General features: G+C 43.3%; 1 protein-coding gene across 3 annotated transcripts in view; it reads right to left on the bottom strand.

The window, feature by feature from the left end:
• LOC130290244 (uncharacterized) overlaps window positions 1-27688 on the bottom strand; it is a 95696-nt gene extending 68008 nt beyond the window's left edge. Inside the window, exons 1-3 of one of the 3 annotated variants that reach the window (XM_056537582.1) lie at window positions 26914-27688; window positions 18707-18780; window positions 14705-14827 (exon numbers count right to left, since the gene is read on the bottom strand). The gene's annotated coding sequence lies outside the window, so the exon portion shown is untranslated. Of the gene's footprint in view, window positions 1-14704; window positions 14828-18706; window positions 18781-21883; window positions 21943-26913 lie in introns of those variants that run through there. The other 2 variants (XM_056537584.1, XM_056537583.1) reach the window with 2 other exon arrangements.

The following is a 27688-nucleotide window of genomic DNA, read 5'->3' as shown; positions in this document are numbered from 1 at the left end:
TGTTATGCTGAATCCCGATCCTAGTTCATATGTGTTGCATGTTTTCCAATTTTCCCACATTGCTGTTTAAAATACTACCTCCAGACGTGCTTATGTAGGGCCTGGTGAAGCGCAGTTCAGTGTGATACGGACCGCCGCCCGAGGTCTCCCCGAAGCATCCATCCGCCCCTGTAAGGCTAAGTTTCTACTAGGTTTTTTGTCCTGCGTTTTTTGGGTTGAAAAAAATGCATGAAAAAACGCATGAAAAAATGCCAGTGCAATTTCCTGAGTCTGGCGTTTTTTCTGTCGTTTTTTCTGGTGTTTTTTCATTTGTGTGGGAATTTCACCTTGGCAGTTTTTTTGGTACCCAAAATTTGTTGGGTACCAAAAAAAAAAAAAAAAAAAAAGGATGCAGTAGTGATGGATTTTTTTTAATTTAAATGTATATATTTTAGAACAAATTTTTAATTATTTTTTAACAAAATCATTCAGCAGGCATCCTGTGCAAAGCCCTGGGGGGGTCCTGAGGGCAATTCAGTCCAGCGATTCCGGGTCAATCGGGTCTCCGGTGACCTGGAAAAAAGAGCGATTGGGTCTGTCCGAGAAAGCCCCAATCACCCTTATCCAGCATGAGTGAGGTGGCACGGGTGCCACCTCACGATCACATGATTGATCAGTCGGAACAACCAACCAATCACTACTCTGCTGGGCGGTAATCAGGGCGGTGATCGGGGCAGGCGGAGGTCCCTTACCTGTCCGGAGGTCGGCGGGGGTCCCCTCAGGAGTGGCGGCGGAGGACTGGAATGGCAGGAGCGGCGGCGGTGCGGGCAACAGGATACAGCAGGATGTGAGGCCTGTTCGCCTCCTGCTGTTGTTTAGCAACAACTCCCAGCATGCACAGCCAAAGGGCATGCTGAGAATTGTAGTTATGCAAAAGCTGGAGGCACAACTACAACTCCCAGCATGCCCTTTGGTAGCCTGTGCATGCTGAAAAAGTGTGCCTCCATCTGTTCCATAGCTACAACTCCCAGCATGCACAGAATGCTAAAGAGCATGCTGGGAGTTGTAGTAGTGTGCCCCCAGCTGTTGCATAAATACAACTCCCAGCATGCCCTTCGGCTGTCACTGCATGCTGAGAGTTGCAGTTTTGCGACAGCTGAAGGCACTCTGATTGTGAAACACAGAGTATGTTACCTAACTTAGTGTTTCACAACCAGTGTGCCTCCAGCAGTTGCAAAAATACAACTCCCAGCATGCACTGAGAGACCGTAAATTCTGGGAGTTGTAGTCTTGCAACAGTTGGAGGCACACAGGTTGCAAAACACTGAGTTAAGTAACAAACTCTCAGTTTTTGGTAACCAGTGTGCCTCCAGCTGTTACATAACTACAGCTCCCAGCATGTATGGTATGTCAGTGCATGCTGGGAGTTGTAGTTTTGCAACAGGTGGAGGTTTCACCCCCCTCCCCATCTGAATGTACACGGTACGTTCACATGGACATTGGTTTATAGTGAGTTTCCTGCAAGTTTGAGATGCAGCAAATTTTCAGCTCCAGCTCAAACTCCCAGAGGGAAACTCACTGTAAACCACAGCCCGTGTGAATGTACCCTAAAAACACTACACAAAATAAAAAGTAAAACACTACATCCCCCTCCCCCCAATAAAAAAAAAAAATGTCTCGTGCGGCACTGTTTCCAAGACGGAGCCTCCAGCTGTTGAAAATCAACAACTTCCAGTATTGCCAGACAGCCACTGACTGTTTTCCAACATCTGGAAGCACCCTGTTTGGGAAATACTGCTGTAGGGTATTTGGTGGCAGAAGCACGTGTAATGCTTGCATCCGGGTCCGTCGCTATGCAATATATCCCAACAAATGCCCCACAGGGGGTACCAGGGTCATAATATATTCACATCTATTTTAGGTGAACCCTTAAACTAAGTACCTCCTAAAATTTTACTTTTAAGTGTCCTATTAAAATATTAAAGCATATAATCTAAATAGTAAATGTGTGATTTTTCCTTATGGTGTGATCTACACCACTAATTATTTAAAATCACAGCCTCAGACCAGCTCTCATTGTAATGTTATAAGCAGTAACTGCAATTAGTAGCAGAATGATAGCACAGCGATCATCATCTTTTAATATGATGATCTGTTTTTAGGGAGCTGTTAGTGGCTGCTAATTAAGAACTCCGAGCATTACCCAGCGCCTCCTTGGCGCTCTTTGACTTTGGAGAGAAAATTTGGGGTCCATTTTCCCCTATTACCCCATGTGAAAATGAAACATTTGGAGTAACATTTTAGTGTTAAAAATCACATTTTTCATTTTCACGTCCAACTTCAACGCAAACCTGTCAAACACCTGTGAGGTGTTAAGGCTCACTATACCCCTTGTTACGTTCCTTGAGGGGTGTCGTTTCCCAAATAGTTTGCCATGTGGAGTTTTTTTTTTGACAGCAATGACAGCAAAATTTGCCCTTCAAATACTCGAGAGAAATTGGGTTACAAGTTTAGGGGGGCTTCTCCTTATACCCCTTGTAAAAATGAAAAAATAAATGGGGCTACATTAACATGTTAGTGTAAAAAAGTTGACATTTTCATTTTTCTCCTTTCTACTTTGCTGCTGTTCCTGTGAAACACCTAAAGGGTTAAACTTTATGAATGTCATTTTGAATACTTTGAGGGGTGCAGTTTCTATACTGTGGTCATTTATGGGGTATTTCTCACAGAAAAGCCCCTCAAATCCACTTCAAACGTAACTGGTCCTTGAAAAATTCAGATTTTGAATTTTTCGAGAAACTTTTCAAATTGCTGCTATACTTTGAAGCCCTCTAATGTCCTCAAAAAGTATAAACATGTGAACTTTATGATGCAATCATAAAGTAGACATTGTATATGTGAATGAATGTATAATGTATTTGGCAAGTACTTTTTCCTTATAAGCAGAGAGTTTCAAAGTTAGTAAAATGTTAAATTTTCATAAACTTTTTGGATTTTTCACCAAGAAAGGATGCAAGTAACAATGATAATTTACCACTATGTTACAGTAGAACATGTCACAAAATAATCTCGGAATCAGAATGAAAAGTAAAAGCATCCCAGAATTATTAATGCATAAAGTGACAGTGGTCAGATTTGCTAAAAAGGGCTGAGTCCTTAAAAGGGGTACTCCACTGGACAGCCTTCCGGCTATGTTCTGAACATTTAGTTCCGAATGCTGTGGTCGCGCTGCGGGGGTCTTCCATGCCCCCTCATGACATCAGGCCAAGCACCTCAATGCAAGTCTATGGGAGGGGCGTGACGGCCACCACGCCCCCTACTATAGACTTGCATTGAGGGGTGTAGCCTGACATCATAAGGGGCGTGGCTGACCCCCGCAGCGTGAGCACATTGTTTGGAACTAAGTGTTCTGAACGCAGCTGGAATGCTAGCCAGTGGAGTACCCCTTTAAAGGACTCAGCCCTTTTTGACCACTGTCACTTTATGCATTAATAATTCTGGGATGCTTTTACTTTTCATTCTGATTCCGAGATTGTTATTTTGTGACATATTCTACTGTAACATAGCGGTAAATTATCGTTGTTACTTGCATCCTTTCTTGGTGAAAAATTCCAAAAGTTTATGAAAATTTTATATTTTTCTAACTTTGAAACTCTCTGCTTATAAGGAAAAAGTATAAATTATACATTCATTCACATATACAATGTCTACTTTATGATTGCATCATAAAGTTCACATGTTTTTACTTTTTGAGGATATTAGAGGGCTTCAAAGTATAGAAGCAATTTGAAAAGTTTCACGAAAAATTCAAAATCTGAAATTTTCAAGGACCAGTTACGTTTGAAGTGGATTTGAGGGGCTTTTCTGTGAGAAACACCACATAAATGACCACAGTATAGAAACTGCACCCCTCAAAGTATTCAAAATGACATTCAGAAAGTTTAACCCTTTAGGTGTTTCACAGGAACAGCAGCAAACTAGAAAGGAGAAAAATGAAAATGTCAACTTTTTTACACTAACATGTTCATGTAGCCCCATTTTTTTTTCATTTTTACAAGGGGTATAAGGACAAGAAGCCCCCCTTTAATTGTAACCCAATTTCTCTCGAGTATTTGAAGGGCAAATTTTGCTGTCATGGTTATTGGGGGGCATGTTGCATTTTGGAAGACCCCATGGTGCCCCAGAACAGCTCCGCCCCTCAATGCAAGCCTATGGGAGGGGGCATGATGGCTGTCACGCCCCCTCCCATATGCTTGCATTGAAGGGGGCGGATTGTGATGTCACAAGGGGCAGAGCCTTGACGTCACAACGCTCCGGCCCGTGATAGACAGTAATCAGACCCGGAGCGAACACGCTCCGGGGACTGATTATAGACGGGGTGCGGTGTGCAAGATCACGGGGGTCCCCAGCGGTGGGACCCCCGCGATCAGGCATCTTATCCCCTATCCTTTGGATAAGGGATAAGATGTCTAAGCGCCAGAGTACCCCTTTAAGGTGAAAATGGGCTGAGTCCTTAAGGGGTTTCTAAACTAACTCAGGCTATGTTCCCTAACTACTCCTAACATTCCTCCTACCCTTCAAAAAAAATTCAGAGCTTTAAAAAGCTCTGTATCTTACCTTTTTCTTGCTCACATGGAATCTCCCAGCAGGAGAAAGTGGTTGTTTCCCAGCATGTATGACATCACTGAAGCCTGCTGGTGGACCACTTCCACCCTCACATCGTTGCAATGCTGTGATACAGTGGGGATCAAAAGTTTGGGCACCCCAGGTAAAAATTTGTATTAATGTGCATCAAGAAGCCAAGGAAAGATGGAAAAATCTCCAAAAGGCATCAAATTACAGATTAGAAATTCTTATAATATGTCAACAAAAGTTAGATTTTATTTCCATCATTTACACTTTCAAAATATCAGAAAACAAAAAAATTGCATCTGCAAAAGTTTGGGCACCCTGCAGAGTTAATATCTTGTACTGTCCCCTTTGGCAAGTATCACAGCTTGTAAATGCTTTTTGTAGCCAGCCAAGAGTCTTTCAATTCTTGTTTGAGGTATCATTGCCCATTCTTCCTTACAAAAGTCTTCCAGTTCTTTGAGATTTCTGGGCTGTCTGTCACGTGCTGCTCTTTTAAGGTCTATCCATAGATTTTCAATTATGTTGAGGTCAGGAGATTGTGAAGGCCATGGCAAAACCTTCAGCTTACGCCTCTTGATGTAATCCTACATCGACTTCGAGGTGTGTTTATGATCATTATCCATTTGTAGAAGCCATCCTCTCTTTAAGTTCAGCTTTTTCACAGATGGCATCAAGTTAGCATCCAAAATTTGCTGAAATTTTATTGAATACATTTTTCCTTCTACTCTGGAGATGTTCCCTGTGCCACTGGCTGCAATACAACCCCAAAGCATGATTGATCCAACCCCATGCTTAACAATTGGACAGAGGTTCTTTTCATTAAATTCTGTTCCCCTTCTTCTCCAAAGTACGTTTGCTCATTCCGGCCAAAAAGTTCAATTTTAACCTCATCGGTCCACAGAACTTGTTTCCAAAATGCAAAGTTCAAACGCTGATTTTTGTGGTGAGGACGTAGAAGAGGTTTTCTTCTGATGACTCTTCCATGAAGACCATATTTGTACAAGTATCTCTTTATATTGGAATAGTGTACCACAACTCCAGTGTCTGCCAGATCTTTCTGGAGGGATTGTGCAGTCGAATGTGGGTTTTGAATTGTTTTTCTCACAATCCTGCGAGCTGTTCCGTCTGATATTTTTCTTGGTCTTCCAGATCTTGCTTTAACTTCCACTATTCCTGATGACTGCCATTTCTTAATTACATTCCAAACAGAGGATATTGACATCTGAAAATGTTTTGCTGTCTTCTTATAGCCTTCTCCAGCTTTGTGAGCGTCAACTATTTTCAGTTTCACATTTCTAGACAACTGCTTAGAAGAACCCATGGTGCTGATTGTTGGGGCAAGGTCAGATGAGTCAGGGCAGGCATTTAAAACCTTTGAGATTGACATCACCTGGTCTTCCTAGATGATGATTAAGAACAATCCATGACACTGGCAGGTCTCAGCTTTGCAAAGGGGGCAGTGCATGCTGTAAATTCTGCAGGGTGCCCAAACTTTTGCAGACGCCATTTTTTGTCTTCTGTTATTTTGAAAGTGTAAATGATGGAAATAAAATCTAACTTTTGTTGACATATTATACGAATGTCTAATCTGTAATTTGATGACTTTTGGAGATTTTTCCATCTTTCCTTGGCTTCTTTATGCACATTAATACAAATTTTTACCTGGGGTTCCCAAACTTTTGATCCCCACTGTAAATTGAAGACCTCAAGCTCTTTGCAGCAGCTTTCAGTCTGTGTATCTTTCAGTGAGGCTTTTTGCAGCTTTCAGTCTGTGCATCTGTCAGTAAGGCTCTTTGCAGCTGTCAATCAAGCTCAGTGCAGAGAAACACTTTCTGAGTTTGGTCTCCTGTCATTACAAGCAGGAGACCAAAATCTGAGATTTTGACCAGAGGGAATGTGTTCTGGCCAAGAAGGGAGACCCCTGGTGGCCAGAAGTATACAGCAGAAAAACTAACATAAAGCATTTTTATTTTTTTAAATGGAATCCAATTACAAAAGTTATTTATTTGGCATAAGGAATCAAATATAAAAAATCATGTTTAATGACAGTGTGCATTTAAATTTAGAGTGAATGATAATTTTCAAAGGTGAACGTGTGATGACCTATGCATGATTTTTCTCAGCTGTGGTTAGCCAAAAAATAATAATAATGTGTATAGCATGATATGCCAAACAGTATGCAAATATCTCAGCAACAGAGCATCTGGAGAATACATGTAAGGGACACACTGTACTCGTACAGCTTGGTATACCAAAACCATACTAGGCAAAAAGTGTAGCCAACCACCTATAAAGTTGGTGGCCACTATACCATTTATCTTTTTCATTTGATTGTCAATGCAGACTTTGTTTGTTCTTCTAGACAAATTTCAGTTTATACTCCCAACATTCAGGGATATGGTTTACTTCATGGCTTTTATTATTAATTTAAAGAGAAAATGAGCAAACACTTTTCTGCCAAAGGTTTTGTTTATTTTTTTTTAACAAAGCATTGTGTAGTTCAAATGTTGTTTTCATCTGTGGGCAATTATGACTGCAATAATATCATATTCCTACTTTTTATAATACACTAGCTGAGAACCCGGCGCTGCCCGTTTTTTCCTACCTTATCCTTGTGGGGGGAAAAGCAACAAAGGAGGAAGCCTTTGTCCGCATATCCCATCCCAAAATCCTGACCCCATACCCCCTCCTCATATCCTGACCCCAAATCCCCTCTTCATATTCCAACCTCATATCCTGTTCTCATATTTTGTTCTTATATCCCGTCCCCATATCCTGACCTCATAGCCTGCCCCCATATCCCGACCTCATATCCCGACCTCATATCCCATCCCCATAGCTAAGCCTCATTTCTAATCCTCATATCTCATCCTCAGGTGGGGCAGCATTGTGGTAAAGATATTGTAAGTTGAAAATAAAAGGGGTGTGGCTTAAAAGGTGGTTGTGTCTTTGTGAGATGGGTTGTGGCTTACCAGCCAGACTGACACATTCACCAGGAGATGCAGAGCGGAACTTGTGGAGTAAGGCACCAGAAGTCCTATATACTTGCATGGGAGTGAAACAAAAACCCCATCCTTCACATATGGGGGCAGGTTAGGGGTTAAATTAACTATTATATATTTTTATTTGAGATATAAGTAACATGTGACCAAGCATTATCTAAATATCTCCAGCTGTTTGGAAATAATGCAGTACCATAGATTTCCCATAGACTTGTATGGGACTTTAATTAAAAACCCCGACCCTGGCAAATGGGGGTGGGTAAGGGTTAAATTACCTATCCTATGTTTGTTGTATACATATAAGTAACATGTGTCCCAAGTTTCATGTTAATATCTTTAGCGGTTTGGACGTGATTCTGGAGCATACACACAAATACTTACACACATTGGGGGACATATATCAAAGTTTTTACCCCTGTTTTGTGTGTAATTTTTTTAGCTAAATTTTGCGCAAGCCGTTTTTTTGCACATTTTTTGCGCACATTTTGGTAGAGCATGTCATCCAGATGTGGCCGATTCGGGGTACCTTGGAGTGGCATCTATAGTACGCAAGGATTTATTAACTGCATACTTTTTCTTTACACCCAAAAAATTTCCGCAAGTAGCTTTTTTTGAACGAAAATATAAACTATCTTGAACTTGACGTAGCAAGATACTCTAAATCATCGATTCTATTTTTCAAAGAGTGGATTGAGGATATTACTATATTTGCCCGCAATTTATGATACTCATTGCGTTTGATTGATAAATTTAGCGCTTCTGCACATAATTTAGAATTCGGCAAAAGGGGTGAACTGCTTCTACCATACACAAATAATGATACATGTCCCCCATTGAGTTTTATATATATACTATACGAGTTCCCAGCGTTGCACAGTTTTTCCTTCCTAATCCTTGTTGTGGAGGAAAACCAACAGAGGAGGAAGCTTTTGACTTCATATCCCATCCTCATATATTGTTGTCAAGCCCATATCCCGTCCTCATATCTCAACCTCATATCCCGTCCTCATATCTCGAGATCATATCCTGAACTCCTATCCCGTCCTCATATCTCGAGCTCATATCCTGAACTCCTATCCCGTCCTCATATCTCAACCTCATATCCTGTCCTCATATCCCAATCTCCTATCTCGACCTCATATCTCGACCTCCTATCCTGATCTCATATCTCAACCTTATTTCCCATCCTCCTATCTCGACCTCCTATCTCCTCCTCATATCCTGTCCTCATATCCCGACATCACATCCCGACCTGAGAATAGAAGGGGACGTGGCTTGATGGGACTGGGCGTGATTTGCAGGCCAGACCAATGGACCAAAAGGGTAGATAATAAAAGGGTTGGGCTTAAAATGTGGGCGTGTCTTTGTGAGATGGGGTGTGGCTTGCAAGACAGATTAACGCATTCACCAGGAGATGCGGAGCTTGTGGAGTAAGGTACTGGAAGTCCCATATACTTGCATGGGACTTGAAACAAAAATCCATCTTTTATATAAGGATGTAGGTAAGAGTTACACCCTATATACAGAATAATGATAACTTGTCATTTTTACCGAAATATTCCAACCAACTATCCCGACCTCCTATCCCGTCCTCCTATCTCGCCCTCCTATCCCGTCCTCCTATCTCATCCTCCTAGCCCAACCTCATATCCCGTCCTCCTATCCCGTCCTCCTAGCCCGACCTCATATCCCGTCCTCCTATCTCGTCCTCCTATCCCGTCCTCCTATCTCGACCTCTTATGCTGATCTCCTATCCCGTCCTCCTATTTTGACCTCCTATCTTGACCTCCTATCCCGTCCTTCTATCCCGTCCTCCTATCTCAACCTCCTATCCCGACCTCCTATCCCGACCTCCTATCCCGACCTCCTATCTCATCCTCCTAGCCCGACCTCATATCCCGTCCTCCTATCTCGTCCTCCTATCCCGTCCTCCTATCTCGACCTCTTATGCTGATCTCCTATCCCGTCCTCCTATTTTGACCTCCTATCTTGACCTCCTATCCCGTCCTTCTATCCCGTCCTCCTATGTCAACCTCCTATCCTGACCTCCTATCCCGACCTCCTATCCCGTCCTCCTATCCTTATCTCGACCTCCTATCCCGACCTCCTCTCCCGACCTCCAATCCCTACCTCCTATCCAATCCATCTATCCCAACCTCCTATCTCGACCTCCTATCTCGACCTCCTATCCCATCCTCATATCCCGACCTCCTATCTCGACCTCCTATCCTGACCTCCTATCCCAATCTCCTATCCAGTCCTCCTATCCAGTCCATCTATCCCAACCTCATATACCGACCTCCTATCCCGACCCCCTATCCCGTCCTCCTATCGCGACCTCCTATCCCATTCTCCTATCTTGACCTCCTATCCCGACCCGTAATATGTGTACCAGGTATTGAAATATCTTCAGCCGTACGGAAGTTATGTGGGAACATACATTTCCCATTGAGTTGCATGGGACTTTAAACAAAAGCCCTGACCCTCACAAATGGGGGTAGTTAAGGGTTAAATTAACTATCCTATATTTTAAGTGGACATATAAGTAACATGTGACCAATTATTATCGAAATATCTCCAGCCGTTTGGAAGTTATGCAGTAACATATATTTCCCATTGACTTGTATGGGACATTAAACATAAACCCTGCCCCTGGCAAATCGGGGTGGGCAAGGGTTAAATCACCTATCCTATGTTTGTTGCTGACATATAATTAACATGTGTGCCAAGTTTCATGTTAATATCTTCAGCCGTTTGGACGTGATGCTGGAACATACACACATACATACATACATACACACACACACTTTGAGATATATATATATATATATATATATATATTTTTTTTTTTTTTTTTAAGAATAAAATAATTTTTGATAAAAAAAAAAATCATAGTTTATTTGGGAATTTGACCAATAGTAAATTACTTTGTAATAATGTGTATACTAAAGCTTTATAGCCTGTCAGTGTTAGGCTATGTTCACCCGGCGGAATTTCCAAGCGGAATTAAGCAGAAATATTCAGCTAGGAAATTCCACAGTTTTTAATGGGATTCTGCTGCACTGTTTGCATGGATACAAGAAGGAGAAAAATTCTCAGGTTGCGCCATAAAACGTAACTTTTACTCTTACAATTTAAAAGGTAAAGAGTAAAAGTTAAGTTTTATGGCACATCCTGAGAATTTTTCTCCTTCTTGTATTATTTATGCTGGATGATATATTCTATATACCTGGTGGCACACTTAGAACCACTATTACCTTTTTCTGAGTTTATAGTATACTGTTTGCATGGAGGAATTTGTGCAGTAGATGGAAATCCCGAACCTGGCATCCACAGAAAGATTAGTCAAGTCTATTCTTTCTGCTGATTCCGCTCTGAAATGCATTGCCGTCTATGGAGACAAGGCATTTCGGAGCAGTTCTAGAGCCAGCATGTTCTTCCGTCAACCGCTTTCTGCAGAATGTCTGCCTGGAAATTTTCCGACCAGACATTCTGCCTTGTGGACATAGCCTGTGACTACTTTCATATGATGGAATTTCCCTGTAGAATTCTGTATGAAGATTCTGCAGCAGCCGAGTCAATGTGAAAACAATGGGGGAGATTTATCAAAACCTGTGCAGAGGAAAACTTGCCCAGTTGCCCATAGCAACCAATCAGATTGCTTCTTTCATTTTTCACAGGCCTTCATAAAAATGAAAGAAGCAAGCTGATTGGTTGCTATGGGCAACTGGGCAAGTTTTCCTCTGCACAGGTTTTGATAAATCTCCCCCAATGTGATTCTGATGCACTGTTCAAACAGCAGAATTCTAATTCCGGTGTCCACAGAAAGAATAGACATCTGCAGAGTTCGCATTGTAATGCATTGCCATCTAAGAGACAGTCTATTTCTGAGCGGACCTAGCGTCAGCATGTTCTGCCAATGCTCCGCTGTCAGTGGAATTTCCGAACAAATATTTTCCATTCCATCATCTGAACATAGCCTTAGAGTAAATGCACACAGGGTGGATTTGCTCCAGAAAATCTGCAGCAGATTATAATATCACAGAAAAATTAGAAATACACTGGCTCTATGGAGATAGGTAACATACTCTGCTGCCCGGTTACTATAGTGGTACCCTGTTAGCCACTATAAAATAGATCGATATCTATAAATATTGTCAGTAACTGAGTACTAGAATACTAAAAAAGAACACTATGCTAGAAGCAGTATTTTCTGTTATAGATGGTATCAATATGCTCAATAATGAATAAATTCTGCGCTGTTGCTGTGCGCTGCGCAATGACGAGTGACGTCCTCAACGCGCCGTCGCCGTCAGTGCGCATAGTGACAGCTCAGGACGCCGCCAGAGCCAGAAGTAGCAATGGGGCAGCGGCGGTGGTTGGACTCAGGACCGGCAGGGGGAGAGAAGCGGGCGGCGGTGGTCTCTGGCCAGAGGATAGACAGCGGCGGTGGTTGGATTCAGAACCCCAGAACAGGCAGGGGGAGAGAAGCGGGTGGCGGCGGCGGTCTCTGGCCCCGCAAAAGCCGCTGCAGTTCATTGATTTAAAGCGCCCGCTTTAAATCATTGATCTGCAGCGGCTTCTGTGGGGCCAGAAACAGTTTATCAGGGTATACCTGCACACACACATTTTACCACGGATATTTGGGGGGAGAAGAAATAGCCAATAACTTATACCGGAATATCGTATAAGTTATCGGCTATCCGCCTGAAAGTTCACAGGTTATCGGTATTGGCCCTAAAAAATCAATATCGGTTGATCCCTAAAACAAATGCAGTCTTATTATAAACCAATTGAGTATGTATAGTCCGTTACCTTGTGTTTAGCTGTTGGTATAAAGTTCCGTAGATAGAAGAAAGCGGAGTCCTAATCAATGCAGATGATGAGCGGCGATCCGCTTTTCTTCTCTGTTGGGAGAACTGGCCCGGCCGGCCTCGTCTCTACCAGCATTTCAAGCTCCACTTTGATTTGTTCTGCTCACGTGAGACTGCTGTGTGACGTCACAATACATATAGTCTGGGGGGCCCAAAAGCCTACGTGTTTTGGAAAGAGGACGCTTTACGTTGTCAAGGCTGGCTGAATGAGTGGAACTTGCAGGGTTTATATTCAGGATATTGATTTATGTTGTAGTTTAAAGAGGCACTGTCATTGTTAAAAAACGTTTCATATATTGCAGGACTCATAATATGACATTTCACAATATACAACTGTTAAAAAAAAAAAAAAGTATTTTCACCTGAAATTCAAGCTCAAAATAGCCACCACTAGAGGTCGCCTGTCTTTTAGCCAGACAGACTAGTCTAGATTTTACAGCATACTGGATACCGGCCGTAAAGCATACCGGTATCCATTATAGGAGATTTCTATTGTGTATGCAAAACTACAGATGAAGGATGTGTGGACATGCTGGGAGCTGTAGTTTTACAACAGCTGGAGGCAACACTGCTCTAACACAGTTATTTACAAACATTGCAGCTTCAGTTGTTACTAAACTACAACTCCCAGCATGCTGAAATAGTCAAAACTTTCTCGGACTCCTGAATGACAAAGAAGTTGATCAGACATTCAGGAGTCTGTGAAAGATGAATGACACACATAGTGACAGCTATGCTGATTAGCATCCAGCTTTACTAGGAGAAGATAAAACAGATAGAACATGTATTCATAAAAATGCTGTACTTTTATCTAAAAAATCCTTGCACTAATTTTATAAAGATCTATTCTTATATTTACACATTTTATGCTGTTATGAATTCACCATAATGTCTTCAGATTACTGCAGGCAAGCTCCAAGTATCTTCCTCTGACACATGACACAGCATAAAACAAGAGAGGAAAGGGTTACAGAGTAGAGAGTACTGATTGGCTGACTGCCCAGGCTTGATCCTGTGAGGGAGGCAGGCTGACACGCCCCCTCCAGCCTGCACAATGATAAAGTAACTCACCAGCAGATAAATGCTTATATCTCTGGATATATAGGTCCGAGACACATAAAAATGATATGCACATGATCAGGATTGGGTCCTGAGTAAGGCTGGGTTCACACTACGATTTGAACTACAGCTCCCGTATACGGCTGGGTGGAGGGGTGGGCGGGGCTTAATCGCGGCGCCCGCACTCAACCGTATTCGGGAACCGTAGTTAATGTATGTCTATGAGCCGACCGGAGTGAATCGCAGCCTCCGGTCGGCTGCTTTTTTGGCCGTATGCGGTTTCAAGACCACAGGCAAAAACTTGGTCGACCACGTTTTTGCCTGCCGTCGGGAAACCGCATACGGCTGAAAAAGCAGCCGACCGGAGGCTGCGGTTCACTCCGGTCGGCTCATAGACATACATTAACTACGGTTCCCGAATACGGTTGAGTGCGGGCGCCGCGATTAAGCCCCGCCCCACCCCTCCTCCCAGCCGTATACGGGAGCCGTACTTCAAATCGTAGTGTGAACCCAGCCTCACATGTCACTTTTTTTCTTTTTTTTAACTATGACAGGTATGCTTTAAAGATATACTGAAGATTTTCCCAGTTGACATACACAGGAACATTAAAATCAGCAATAAATCCACAAGCAACTCTATTGCTGTAAATCACCTTGTAATGATTTTTTTTTCCTACTCTTTTTTTTTTTTTTTTTTTTTTTTTTTTAGGAACTCTACAGCATCAAGCCTGTATCAAAATCCACATGAATATTTGCAGTTTTGCACACAGTGGAGCAAATCTACCAGTGTATATAGGAAGTTAAGAAGAAACTTTTGGCTTGTGACTTAACTCACACACTTCAGTTAAGAGGTGCTTCATCCTAAATGTCTATTCATCCTATGAAATTTCTGTTTTTACTCTTTGAAGTGAAAAAGCCACTTAATCATTTAACAAAGCAGAAACAGCAGCATATTCGAAGGAAGGCAAAATTATTGGGATATTATTTAATTCTTGTAGAGTTTAACCACCTATTAAGAACGTCTTCCAAAAAAAAAACTATTTTTTTTGCCTTAAAACAACTTTTAAATGGAGCCTGGAGAGTTTTATGTTACAATTACCTCATTATCATTTTCTCAGTGGTTAAGCAGTCTGGATTTTATAATAATTCTTTCCTTACTTTTGTATACTATAAATAATCTCCCGACGCTTCTTTCCTGGTCAGCTTGTTACAGACTTGTGTTTATATCCAGAAGCCAATCTGAAGATGTAAAGCTGCAGTGTAGATTGAGAGTGCAGCAGCCTGTACCAATCATAAGACAGGAAGCATGTAATACTGAGTACCTCAGACTCCTCTTAGCTAAGCACTAATCATATGATTTTGGGGCTCATGGCTGGACAGTCAGTTTAACCCCTTAAGGACTCAGCCCATTTGGACCTTAAGGACTCAGGCAATTTTATTTTTACGCTTTTGTTTTTTCCCCCTCCCCTTCAAAAAATCATAACTCTTTTATATTTTCATCCACAGACTAGTATGAGGGCTTGTTTTTTGCGCGACCAGTTGTCCGTTGTAATGCCATCACTCACTTTACCATAAAATGTATGGCGAAACCCAAAAAATACTATTTGTGTGGGGAAATTAAAAAAAAAACCGCAATTTTGCAAATTTTGGAAGGTTTTGTTTTCACGCCGCACAATTTATGGTAAAAATTACATGCGTTTTTTATTCTCTGGGCCAATACGATTAAAATGATACCCATGATTATACACTTTTCTATTACTGTTGCGCTTAAAAAAAAATCGCAAACTTTTTAACCAAATTAGTACGGCTTCTGAGGAGTTAATGGTGGACATCCGCGGGATCGCGGGTGTCTGCCATTACCGGCGGGTCCCTGGCTGCGATCCACAGCCGGGACCTGCCGTGCATGATGCCGGCATCGCTCCGATGCCCGCGGTTATGCTCAGGACGTAAATGTACATCCTGGTGCGTTAAGTACCACATCTCCAGGACGTACATTTACGTCCTGCGACGTTAAGGGGTTAAATTGAGTCTGTTGCCTTGTTATTGCCTTACAAACTGACCCCAGTACCTTAAACATCTGTGGAATCATGTTCTTACCATGTCTTCACATGTGCCATGCAATGTCACCATCTGCAGTTAAACCTGCAGTTTACCGGCACTACAACTATATGCAAATTTAATGTTTCCAATCACATAGGAGGGGCTGCCGCTGTTAGGCTAGGTTCACACTACGGAATTTCCGCCTGCAATTCCGTTTGAAATTGCAGGCAGAAATTCTGCTTGCTAAAATGTATAGTGTAGTGAAAAGGTTTCCGTTCACAAATTCACACTTCAGAATTTGTGAAGCGGCAATTGTTAACGGAAAAACGACACCAGACTTGAAATGGAATCCGGACACTCCCGTACCTCAGCCGGACCCGACCCCCATTTCATTCATTTGAATGAGCCAACCAAAGACAGACAGTTGGCTCATTTTTGCCCCGTATCCAGTTTTGAAACCGAACCTAAAACCGCGGTATTCTACGGTTTTAGGTGCGGTCTCATAACCGGATATGGGGCAAAAACATGCCAACCGAAGTCATTATCTCACTCCGGTCTGCTCATTCAAATGAATGAGATGTGGGCTGGGTCCGGCTGGGGTACGGCAGCGCCTGGTTTTCACTCCCCCCAGTTGGATCTGGTCCCCATATTAAGAAAAGTGGTGTGAACCCATTAGTGTGAACCCTTAGACGATTTTCACATATACATGTAACAGAATGTTTGCATCCGTATTATGAATTTAAGTCCAGCCCAACTATGAGTCTAATAATCCAAGCTGAAAGGATTATAGTAAAACGCTATACGTGCCAACAATTTTATGCAGGGAGAACTCTGAGTTAAAGGGTTATTCCGGTGTAAAGCAATTTTTTTTAAATCAACTGGTGCAATAAAGTTAAAGGGGTTATCCACCATAAGGTGATTTTAGTACGTACCTGGCAGTCATTAATGGACATGCTTAGGAAGGATCTGCGCTTGTCTTGGTGCTAAGTGGCTATGTTGTGAGGTTACCATAATACTGTGGCTAGCTTTTTGTTAACCGGTATTTCCTGTTTGACTTTTTTTTTACTACAAATCCCACAATTCCATTTTCCTCCCTCCCACACATCAGCCACCCCGCCCATTGAAACATAAATGAGCTGCAGACCTGTGGTTTTCAATCAGGGTGCCTACAGCTGTTGCATTAGTTGCAGATTGATCTCTCTCCCACCAAGCGATCCCTCCACCCATTGAAGCACACAGGCTCCTTGTCATCAGCTGACTAGTGAGTCAGGTCTCGGCCGAATTGCAAGCTGGGAAAAATCTGAGACAACAGTCATTTTGTATGCTGATAAAAATAAATATTGAAGTGAAAATCACAGAAGAATTGGGAGAAAACCGTCATACACAGGTACAGACACTATATTGTGAACTACACTAACTTTACAGCCCCTGTAGCATAGTCAAATAAAAGAAAATTCCTGGAATACCCATATAAACAGATTTGTAAATAACTTACTCAGCTGCTGTATACTACAGAGGAAGTTCTTTTCTTTTTGAATTTCTTTTCTGTCTGACCACCGTGTTCTCTGCTGAAACCTCCCTCGGTCTCAGGAACTGTGCAGAGCAGGTTAGCTATGGGGATTTGCTCCAGCTCTGGACAGTTCCTGATATGGACAGAGGTGTCAGCAGAGAGTTCTGTGGTTAGACATAAAAGAAATTAAAAAATAAAAGAACTTCCTGTGAAGCATACAGCAGCTGATAAGTACTGGAAGGATTAATATTTTTAAATAGAAGTAATTTACAAATCTGTTTAACTTTCTGGCACTAGTTGACATAACAGTGAAGACGTTTGTATATTCATTACGTAGGCAGGTGGGCGGGCGGAGAATACTGATGAGGCAGGGGACCTCGGCAAGGTTTTAATATTTATTTTTATTTTTATTTACACTTTTTTTTATGGGAAAAGGGGGGCGATTCAAACTTTTAATAGGGAAGGGGTTAAATGATCTTTATTCACTTTTTTTGTTTCACTTTTTTTTTTTGCAGTGTTATAGTCCCCATAGGGACCTATAACACTGCACACACTGATCTTTCACATTGATCACTGGTTTCTCATAAGAAACCAGTGATCGATGATTCTGCCGCTTGACTGCTCATGCCTGGATCTCAGGCACTGAGCAGTCATTCGGCGATCGGACACCAGGAGGCAGGTAGGGACCCTCCTGCTGTCCTGTAAGCTGTTCGGGATGCCGCGATTTCACCGCGGCTATCCCGAACAGCCCACTGAGCTAACCGGCACACTTTCACTTTCACTTTAGACGCGGCGTTCAACTTTGAACGCCGCGTCTAAAGGGTTAATAGCGCACGGCACTGCGATCAATGCCGCACGCTATTAGCCACGGGTCCCGGCAGTTGTTAGAGGCCGGGCCCGACCCGCTATGATGTGGGGCCACGCTGTGGCCCCGTGTTATAGATTGGGAGCGGACACATGAAGTTCCAGTACGTCATGTGTCCTTAAGGGGTTAAAGCTGTTCTCCTGCAATAATATAATTGTTATATTGGGTTTAGAACAGGTGAATAAGCTGCCAGTTTCTCTCTAAAACTCTTGAAGAGATTTATTAAAACTTGTGTAAATGAAGAGTGTTGCAGTTGCCCATAGCAACAAATCAGATTTCATTTTTTCTTTTTTAAGGCCTTTGAAACACGAAAGAAGCAATCTTGCTCCACTCCTCTTCTACACAGTTTTTTTTTACCCCCCCCCCCCCCCCCCCCCGGTCCCGCCCACAATCTTCTGCATTGCATCATACTATGTTTCCAATGTGGTTACTAGACTGACAAGAAATGGCATTTTGCCTTAGGCTGGGTTCACATCACATTTTTACCAATAAGGGACCGCATACGGCTGGGGGGAGCTAAAACCTTGCGCTCCCGTATCCCTGCCGTATGCCGCCGAATGTAATTCATTTCAATGAGCCGACCGGAGTGAAACGCTGACTTTAATGAAAGGAGTAGGCAGTAGGATGCTAGTTATAATACCCAAAACTACTCTCTGACTAAGAGTAATTGTAGCTGGGTTACAGTACAATTATTTAGTTCCAACATGAACATTAACAACAAAAATACGTACATATATCTACTTACCGTTTGTTGTTTGCAACTGTTTCTCCTTTTCCTCCCATTCATAATACAATGATCTGCATATTCATGTTAGATCTCTGCTTTCAAATGTGCATAAAACAGATAATCCAATAAAGTAAATAGTCACAGAAAAGGAAAATGTAACCACAGGCACATTAGAAAACAGGAGAGCAAAGAAGCATGCCATAAACAATGAACAATGCAAAAGTGGCTCCCAGGTAAAGTATGCTACATTCACCCTCATATACTGGGATGGTGCCAACAAAATAATGGTTCTGTTTAGGGATGCACCGATATATCGGCGGCCGATACATATCGGCCGAAAATAGCTGTTTCGGGGAAATGCCGAAACAACTAAAAATGTGCCGATAATGACTCACCTCCCCTGCACAGCACAAGTTGCAAACACTGCCAGTGGCAAAGGCACTCGTGGGGGGTGGGGGTGCAGGGGGGGCCGGGCACAACATCTGGGGGGGGGGATGCGCTCTCCGGGATAGGAATACTTCTTTTTATGTGCCCGGGCCGGCTCCCGTGTGTGGCAGCAGGCGGGGGCCGGCCAGAGCATATAAAACCTAATACTGTATACTAAAAACCAGGGGGCCTCCAGCTGTTGTGAAACTACAACTCCCAGCATGCCCGGACCGGCAAAGTCTGTCCGGGCATGCTGGGAGTTGTAGTTTCACAACAGCTGGAGGCCCCCTGGTTTTTAGTATAGAGTATTAGTTTTTATATGCTCTGGCCGGCCCCCGCCTGCAGCCATACACGGGAGCTGGCCCGGGCACATAAAAAGAAGTATTCTTAATCCTATCCCGGACATCCCTGTGTCCCTAAAAATCTTTTTGGGACATAAGGATGTCCTCCGGTCACTCACCATTCCCCGGCGTCCTCCTGCGATCCTCCTTCGGTCCCTCGCTTCTCCGCCTCTATGGTCGTTCGTCACTGATGTCCCGTGCGTACAACCATAGAGACGCAGGAGGACCGCAGGATCGTCGCAGGAGAACGCACGCCGGCCGGGGCCTGGTAAGTGACCGCGTCATCTTGTTCAGTGTTTCGGTCACCGCTCCCCCGGTCCCGGCACCTACTGCTATGGTCCATGGGCCATAGCAGTAGATGTGACCCCGGGCCGGAGGATCGGTGACCGGATCACTGTGGGGGCAGCAGTACAAACATACAGCCTCCAGCCATACACTGTATATGGCTGGAAGCTGTATGTCTGTGGGGTGGGGGGAAGCTGCCTACTATTGTGGGGGAACTGCTGACCTAATGTGGGGGGGAGCTGCCTACAAATGTGGGGGGAGCTGCCTAATATTGTGTGTGGGGGAGCTGCCTATTATTGTGGGGGAACTGCCTAATATTGTTGGGGGGCAGCTGCCTAATATTGTGTGGGGGGGAGCTGCCTACAAATGTGGGGGGAGCTGCCTAATATTGTTGGGGGGCAGCTGCCTACAAATGTGGGGGGGGGAGCTGCCTAATATTGTTGGGGGGGAGCTGCCTAATATTGTTGGGGGGGAGCTGCCTAATATTGTGGGTGGGGGGGGGGGGAGCTGCCTACAAATGTGGGGGAGCTGCCTAATATTGTGGGGGGGGAGCTGCCTAATATTGTGTGGGGAGCTGCCTAATATTGTTGGGGGGGAGCTGCCTAATATTGTGGGGGGGAGCTGCCTAATATTGTGGGGGGGAGCTGCCTACAAATGTGGGGGAGCTGCCTAATATTGTTGGGGGGAGCTGCCTAATATTGTTGGGGGGAGCTGCCTAATATTGTTGGGGGGAGCTGCCTAATATTGTTGGGGGGAGCTGCCTAATATTGTTGGGGGGAGCTGCCTAATATTGTTGGGGGGGGGGGCTGCCTACAAATGTGGGGGGAGCTGCCTAATATTGTTGGGGGGAGCTGCCTAATATTGTTGGGGGGAGCTGCCTAATATTGTTGTGGGGAGCTGCCTAATATTGTGGGGGAACTGCCTACTATTGTGGGGGAACTGCTGACATAATGTGGGGGGGGGAGCTGCCTAATATTGTTGGGGGGAGCTGCCTAATATTGTTGGGGGGAGCTGCCTAATATTGTTGGGGGGAGCTGCCTAATATTGTGGGGGAGCTGCCTACTATTGTGGGGGAGCTGCCTATTAATGTGGGGGAGCTGCCTATTAATGTGGGGGAGCTGCCTATTAATGTGGGGGAGCTGCCTATTAATGTGGGGGAACTCCCGACCTAATGTGGGGGAGCTGGCAATCTAATGTGGGGGAATCTAATGAGCGGAGCGCTGCATTTTACAAGAAGACGGGGAGAAGTCATTTTCGGTTTCGGTATCGGTATCGGTTTCGGCCGGACATTTTTTTTTATTTCGGTTTCGTTTCGGTTCTGAAAATTCCATTTCGGTGCACCTCTAGTTCTGTTACTTATAAAAGAAACTGGGCCATTAAACCACAACAACAAGAAAGGTTCCAATGTGCCCCTACTGAACAGAGCTACTGTACTCCTTAGTTATATTGTTACCATTATTCCCAATATTTAGGCAAGTATGATAAACAAAACTATGTTACTGTACCTTGTGAGTGCCCATCAGAAAGTGTGCCCTGTGAAAAGCTACTCTACCACTAATGAGTATTGTCAATGGACTGTGACACTGCAACCTGAAGGAGCATATTTTGTATTTAGCTGGTAACATCTGTCAATGTTTGTACATACACCTAACTACATGCTCTTAACAAAACACTAATATCAGAACACTATGCATTATTTTTCCATGGCTATTGGTTAGCTGTACTGCTCATCTAACTAGAAAAAAAAGAAGACAAATTACATCTATTTGGAGCTATAAATATTTTTTACAGCAACTATGATACATGTATATTCTTTTTAACAGGGGCAAAAGTGACTCACACAAGTGCTGTTACAAGAAAAGGCATATTATAGGTAAAGTTGCTTCATTCCAACAAATTTTGGGAGCAGCTTTTTATATTCTGCAGTGTCAGGATAAATAATAAATTCTTAATTCAAGCAAGTCTGGAACTGTGTGAACTAAGCACATGTATGATATATATTGAAAATAAATGATCTGATGCACATCACTGATCAATTATGCTGTACTATTATGACTGTAAAAGCAAGTCCATTAGGAGAAACCTCAATAAGGATTTCCCCCAACTCACTAAAGAGGTTGTAATTTCGAGACACTTCACTTACCACTGACCAAAAGGCAGTTCCATCATATATAGAGCATAGAACCAGATGGGCATCCAGATCGCTAGCAAGAGTCAGTGACCTCCATGTAAATCTTGGCCAATAGTACAGTAGTTTATAGTGGGTTTCCTGTGCTTTTCAGGATATGTATGGCAGAGAACCAAAGATTTACCTCAGTCTTTCTTACTAATACCGGAAAGAGGGTGCTCTTGCAATAAATCCATAAAATAACTGTACGAAACAGTGATGGGCCTGGTTTCGGGCGACGTGGAGGCACACAGGTTTTTGAAAGGCTAGAGGGATTAATGCAGGTGAAGGCACATTTTAGAGGAGCCGTAAAAGTGTTTAGGGAGGGCATAATGGAATAGATAAAGTGGTGTAGGGTCTGTGTCATGAATAATTGTCAGAAGAGACTTTAGACCATACAACGTCAGAAACTTAAAATAAAAAGTCCCCCCCAATCTCTATTGTGACCCAGAAAAGAGGTTGCCAGGGAGTAGGGGCAGGATCAGCATTACCCCCGACAGGCATAAGGGGCCATCAGAAAAAATAAAAATAAAGAATGGACAAGGAAAATATGATGTACTCTTGCAATCAAGGACGAGATCAGCAGCAAGGCAGCCAGAGTCGACCTCAATAACAAATACTTTGAAAGTCAGAGAAGAGATCTCGGGTCCAAGGCAGAGACCTTACCTTCAAGTTCCACTCACAGTTTACTCTTGGTAAGATGGAAGTAGTCCAGAACTTAGGTCAATATCGTGGCTAAGTAATGCATAAAACAATCTGAGAGTGCCACCAGGCTTCCTTTTCACCAATATATGACAGGCCTATCAGTATACTACCTAATGAAGTCTCACAAAGTGGACTATGGAAGGGAAGAGGAGCCAGAGACGCCATTAAACAATGTCAATTGGGAAGATGACTATTTTGGTTGTAACACTTTATACAACTTTGCTGAAATACATCAGGACCTAGGCCTTTCCCCGCAGGTAGAGAGTAAATGGCTGTGACAGAGAGGAAATGGCTTTGGCAAGTTCATCAGGCAAACATTATTTCCTGTTTTTTGTATTCCTGTGTCTGCTTGGTTGTACCTGTGGCAGTTTGTATGAATTTGACTTGTGAGGGTACAGTAGAGCAGAAAAGTTCCAATTCCTGGACCTTTTCAAGTCAAGAGTTTGTTATATCTGAGACAAGAGTCTTCATATAAGCTTTGGTCGATAATAGAATCAACAGAGCTTGCAAATTATTATTTTGGGTATGTGTGGCCTCCTCAGGGGAAGGCAAAAGTGGAGGATTGGTTGGCAGCTGGGGTGAAAGAGATACTGAGACAGCCTGTGCATTTATGGTAATGCGAGTTTGCGACCTGATCCCTGAGAATCATCTAAGGCGGCATATCCAGTGTGCAGCCTGTCTGTGGGCAAAACTTTCTTAGGCGTCTTGAATTACTTTTTCTTAGAAGGTGGGCTATCTCCCCAATAATCTGGACAATCACTGCTATCCAAAGAGGCAGGAAAGACTTTAAATATATCTAAAGATACAAGATCCGCGGGGGCCTGAGAATAAATTGCCTCAACTTGAAAAGCATACAGAGAAATGGGGGAACATCTGGAGAAGAAAGAAAAGGGGTGCATGGGCCAGATAATGAGGGAAGGGACAGATCAGGTAGGAAAGGGATGCCTGGAGTATTAAAACAATGCACTAAGGTTGTGAGGCAGGTGCAACAGAGGTCTTTCCAAGCAAGAAGAAAGCTTGTTTTGTTTGGGCTGTCAGCGAGTATGGTGAAGGTCCTACTTGTTGAGAACTGCATGGTACCTGGAGGGGACACTAAGGTCTCTGGATACAACTTCTGCAGTCCTGATATTTGCAGGGTTCGCCTGACTAGAGCCGCCAACAGTAGAAAGGACACAGTGTCTGAAGCAGGAGAGGAATGTAGCAACTGCAAGACAGGAAGCCACAGTGGAGGGTTGCTCCCCTTGTTCACAGGTCCTTGCAGCTGGAAATAGGTAGTGATCGACTGTAAGTACTCCATAACTGTTGTAGGTGTCCTGTGCTGCTTTTTTTTTTCTTGTTTTTGCCTCACATTGCTGGCTAAATTCTGTCTATATTGACAGCCAGGTCTGGAGCTCAGCTTACAGACTGTCTCTTATGGGCAGGGAAGGAGTGCAGCCCTGATCTCACCCACTTCCTCTGACCCTACCTACTTGCCTATCTGCCCTAAACAATGGATTGACAACCACAGTGACGGTCCCTTCCTAAGTAAGTGATGGAAGTCACCATCAAAAAAATAAACTACAAAAACAGACAGGTCGGGATACAGTCAGGAAGCACTCACACTAACAGAAAAAATACTAACAAACACACACAATATGTCAAAGTCAACTAGCCGAGTCTGTACCAGGAAATGTCAAGGTTGAAAAGTCACAAGAACAAGAGAAAGGTCATAATGCCAAGCCAAGAAGTAAAAAATACCAGATGATCAGGATAATAAATGCAAACTCTAGCTACTGGAGAAACTCTTTAACAGGCGAGATCTGAAAGCACATAGCAGGTTTCAATAGGCAGCTACACAGGTGAACTAAAGGTCAGCTGACCAGCTCAGAGCTAGGCGTAGCCACAGCAACCAGATAACCAAAAGACTCTCAGAACCAATTAACTCTATGGGCTCTGAGACAAACACAGCTTGTCTGCAGTGCGCCATACCACTTTTGCATTATTTTACCACTCTTAACCCAGTACGTCCTGAGTCCTTTCCCTTTCTATAACGTGGGGCCACCTACGTCCTGAGTCCTTTCCCTTTCTATAACGTGGGGCCACCTCGTGGCCCCGCGTCATAGCGGGTCGGGCACGGCCTCTAACAACAGTCGGGACCCGTGGCTAATAGCACGCTGCAATGATCGCGGTGCCGCACGCTATTAACCTTTTAGACACGGCGTTCAAAGTTGAACGCCGTGTCTAAAGTGAGAGTAAAACAATGATGGTTAGCTCAGGGGGCTGTTCGGGATTGCTGCGGACCCGAACAGCTGTAGGACACTTGGAGGGTCTCCTACCTTGCCACCTGGTGTCCGATCGCCAAATGACTGCTCAATGCCTGAGATCCAGGCATGAGCAGTCAAGCGGCAGAATCATTGATCACTGGTTTCCTATGAGAAACCAGTGATCAATGTAAAAGATCAGTGTGTGCAGTGTTATAGCTCCCTATAAAAAAAAAAAAAGTGGAAAAAAAAAAAGGGAATAAAGATAATTTAAAACCTCTCCTAACAAAAGTTTGAATCACCCCCCTTTTCCCATAAAAAAAAAAAAAAAACTGTGTAAATAAAAATAAACATATGTTGTATCACCGCGTGCGGAAATGTCCAAATTATAAAAATATATCATTAATTAAACTGCACAGTCAATGGCGTGCTCGCAAAAAAATTCCAAAGTCCAAAATAGTGTATTTTTGGTCACTTTATATATCATGAAAAATGAATAAAAAGCGATTAACAAGTCAGTTCAATGGTACCATTAAAAACTTCAGATCAAGGCGCAAAAAATGATTCCTCATACTGCCCCATATGCGGAAAAATAAAAAAGTTATAGGGGTCAGAAGATGACAATTTTAAACGTATACAATTTCCTGCTCCTGCATGTAGTTATGATTTTTTTTAGAAGTACGACAAAATCAAACCTATATAAGTAGGGCATCATTTTAATCGTATGGACCTACAGAATAAAGAGAAGGTGTCATTTTTACCGAAAAATGTACTGCGTAGAAACAGAAGCCCCCAAAATTTACAAAATGGTGTGTTTTTTTTCAATTTTGTCTCACATTGATTTGATTTTTTGGGTAAAATGACTGATGTCATTACAAAGTAGAATTGGTGGCGCAAAAAAATAAGCCATCATATGGATTTTTAGGTGCAAAATTGAAAGGGTTATGATTTTTTAAAGGTAAGGAGCAAAAAACTAAAGTGCAAAAACGGAAAAACCCCTGGTCCTTAACCTCTTAAGGACCCATGACGTACCGGTACGTCATGAGTACGCTCCCGATCTACAACGGCCGGGACTCCTGGCTAATAGTGCGCGGCACTGATCGCGGTGCCGTGTGCTATTAACCCTTTAGACGCAGCGTTCAAAGTTGAATGCCGTGTCTAAAGTGAAAGTAAAACCATGCCGGTTAACTCAGGGAGCTGTTCGGGATCGCCGCGGTGAAATCGTGGGATCCAGAACAGCTTACAAGACAGCCGGGGGGTCCTTACCTTCCTCCTCGCTGTCCGATCGCCGAATGACTGCTCAGTGCCTGAGATCCAGGCATAAGCAGTCAAGCGGCAGAATCATCGATCAGTGGTTTCTTATGAGAAACCACTGATCAATGTAAAAGATCAGTGTGTGCAGTGTTCTAGCCCCCTATTATGGGAGCTATAACATTGCAAAAAAAAAAAAGTGAAAAAAAAAATTGAATAAAGATCATTTAACCCCTTCCCTAATAAAAAGTTTGAATCACCCCCCTTTTCCCATAAAAAAAAAAAATGTGTAAATAAAAATAAACATGTGGTATCGCCGTGTGTGGAAATGTCCGATTTATAAAAATATAATGTTAATTAAACCTCACGGTCAATGGCGTACGTGCAAAAAAATTCCAAAATCCAAAATAGTGAATTTTTGGTCACTTTTTATATCATGAAAAAATGAATTAAAAGCGATCAATAAGTCCTATCAATGCAAAAATGGTACTTCAGATCCAGGGCCAGATTAAGGCTGCCTGGAAGACGGAGCACTTCATTATGATGAGTGGAACAGGAGTCAGGCCCCCGTTAAAATAAAATGGTCTGCATGGTCTAAAATCACTTCAGTTCAAGTCACTCTTTCCAGCTGTTGCAAAGCTACAACACCCATTATGTCTGGAGATCTTCAGGCATTATAGGAGTTGTAGTTTTGTAACAGCTGGAGCCTCAAATTGGGGTACAGTTTCATCCATTATTACTGCAAAAGTTAGAAGTGACGAGAGACCTAATGGGACAGTCAGGAGAATACACAAACATAAAATCACTCACAGGAGACGTCTTCTCTGTTGTCTTTCCTTTTCTTCTTCATCTGGTCCAGACGCCATGTCTTCTTCCAGCTCCATCTTCCTCTGTAAAGTTCGACGCCTGGACATCATTGGTTCCGTACTTTGCCAGCCGATCCTCATCCTCTGTATAAAGACAAGAATCATAATAAGAGACTGTGCTTTCTAAATATAATACTGCCAAACCCTGTGTACTCTGTATATTATACTGCCTAACATCATGCCCTCTAAAAATAATACTACCACACACTGCCTTCCGTAGTGTGCACACAGCAGCAGCGTCCCATTGAAAACAAGCAAAATTATGCTGGCGGAAGTTCGTAGTGTGGACGAGCCCTAATTCCCCCAGACCCCTAAGTCCTCCTCCAGACTCCTGCTCCCAGAGAACCCTAAGGCTAGGTTTCCCCCTTTTTTTTACCTGTAAAAACACAGAAAAACTGCTTCTGCTTTCTCCTGTGCTATGGTAATTTTTTGGAATTTTTTTCTTGTGCTTTTGCCTTCTCTGGAAACTTTGCCTTAGTCCTCCCCTTGTCCTTACAGGGGTACTCCACCCCTAGACATCTTAGCCCCTAACCAAAGGATAGGGGATAAGATGTCTGATTGCGGGACCCCCGCAATATAGCGTGCAGCACCCACCTGTATCTGCTTCCGGCAGCGCTGGAGGTTCTGGCTCCCGACCACGGGAACGGAAGATTGTGACGTCACGACTCCGCCCCCGTGTGACTTCGCCCCCTCAATGCAAGTCTATGAGAGGGGGCATG

Source organism: Hyla sarda, chromosome 9 (assembly GCF_029499605.1).
Source record: "Hyla sarda isolate aHylSar1 chromosome 9, aHylSar1.hap1, whole genome shotgun sequence".
Lineage (NCBI taxonomy): Eukaryota > Metazoa > Chordata > Amphibia > Anura > Hylidae > Hyla > Hyla sarda.
This window is presented reverse-complemented; position numbering and strand designations above follow the sequence as displayed.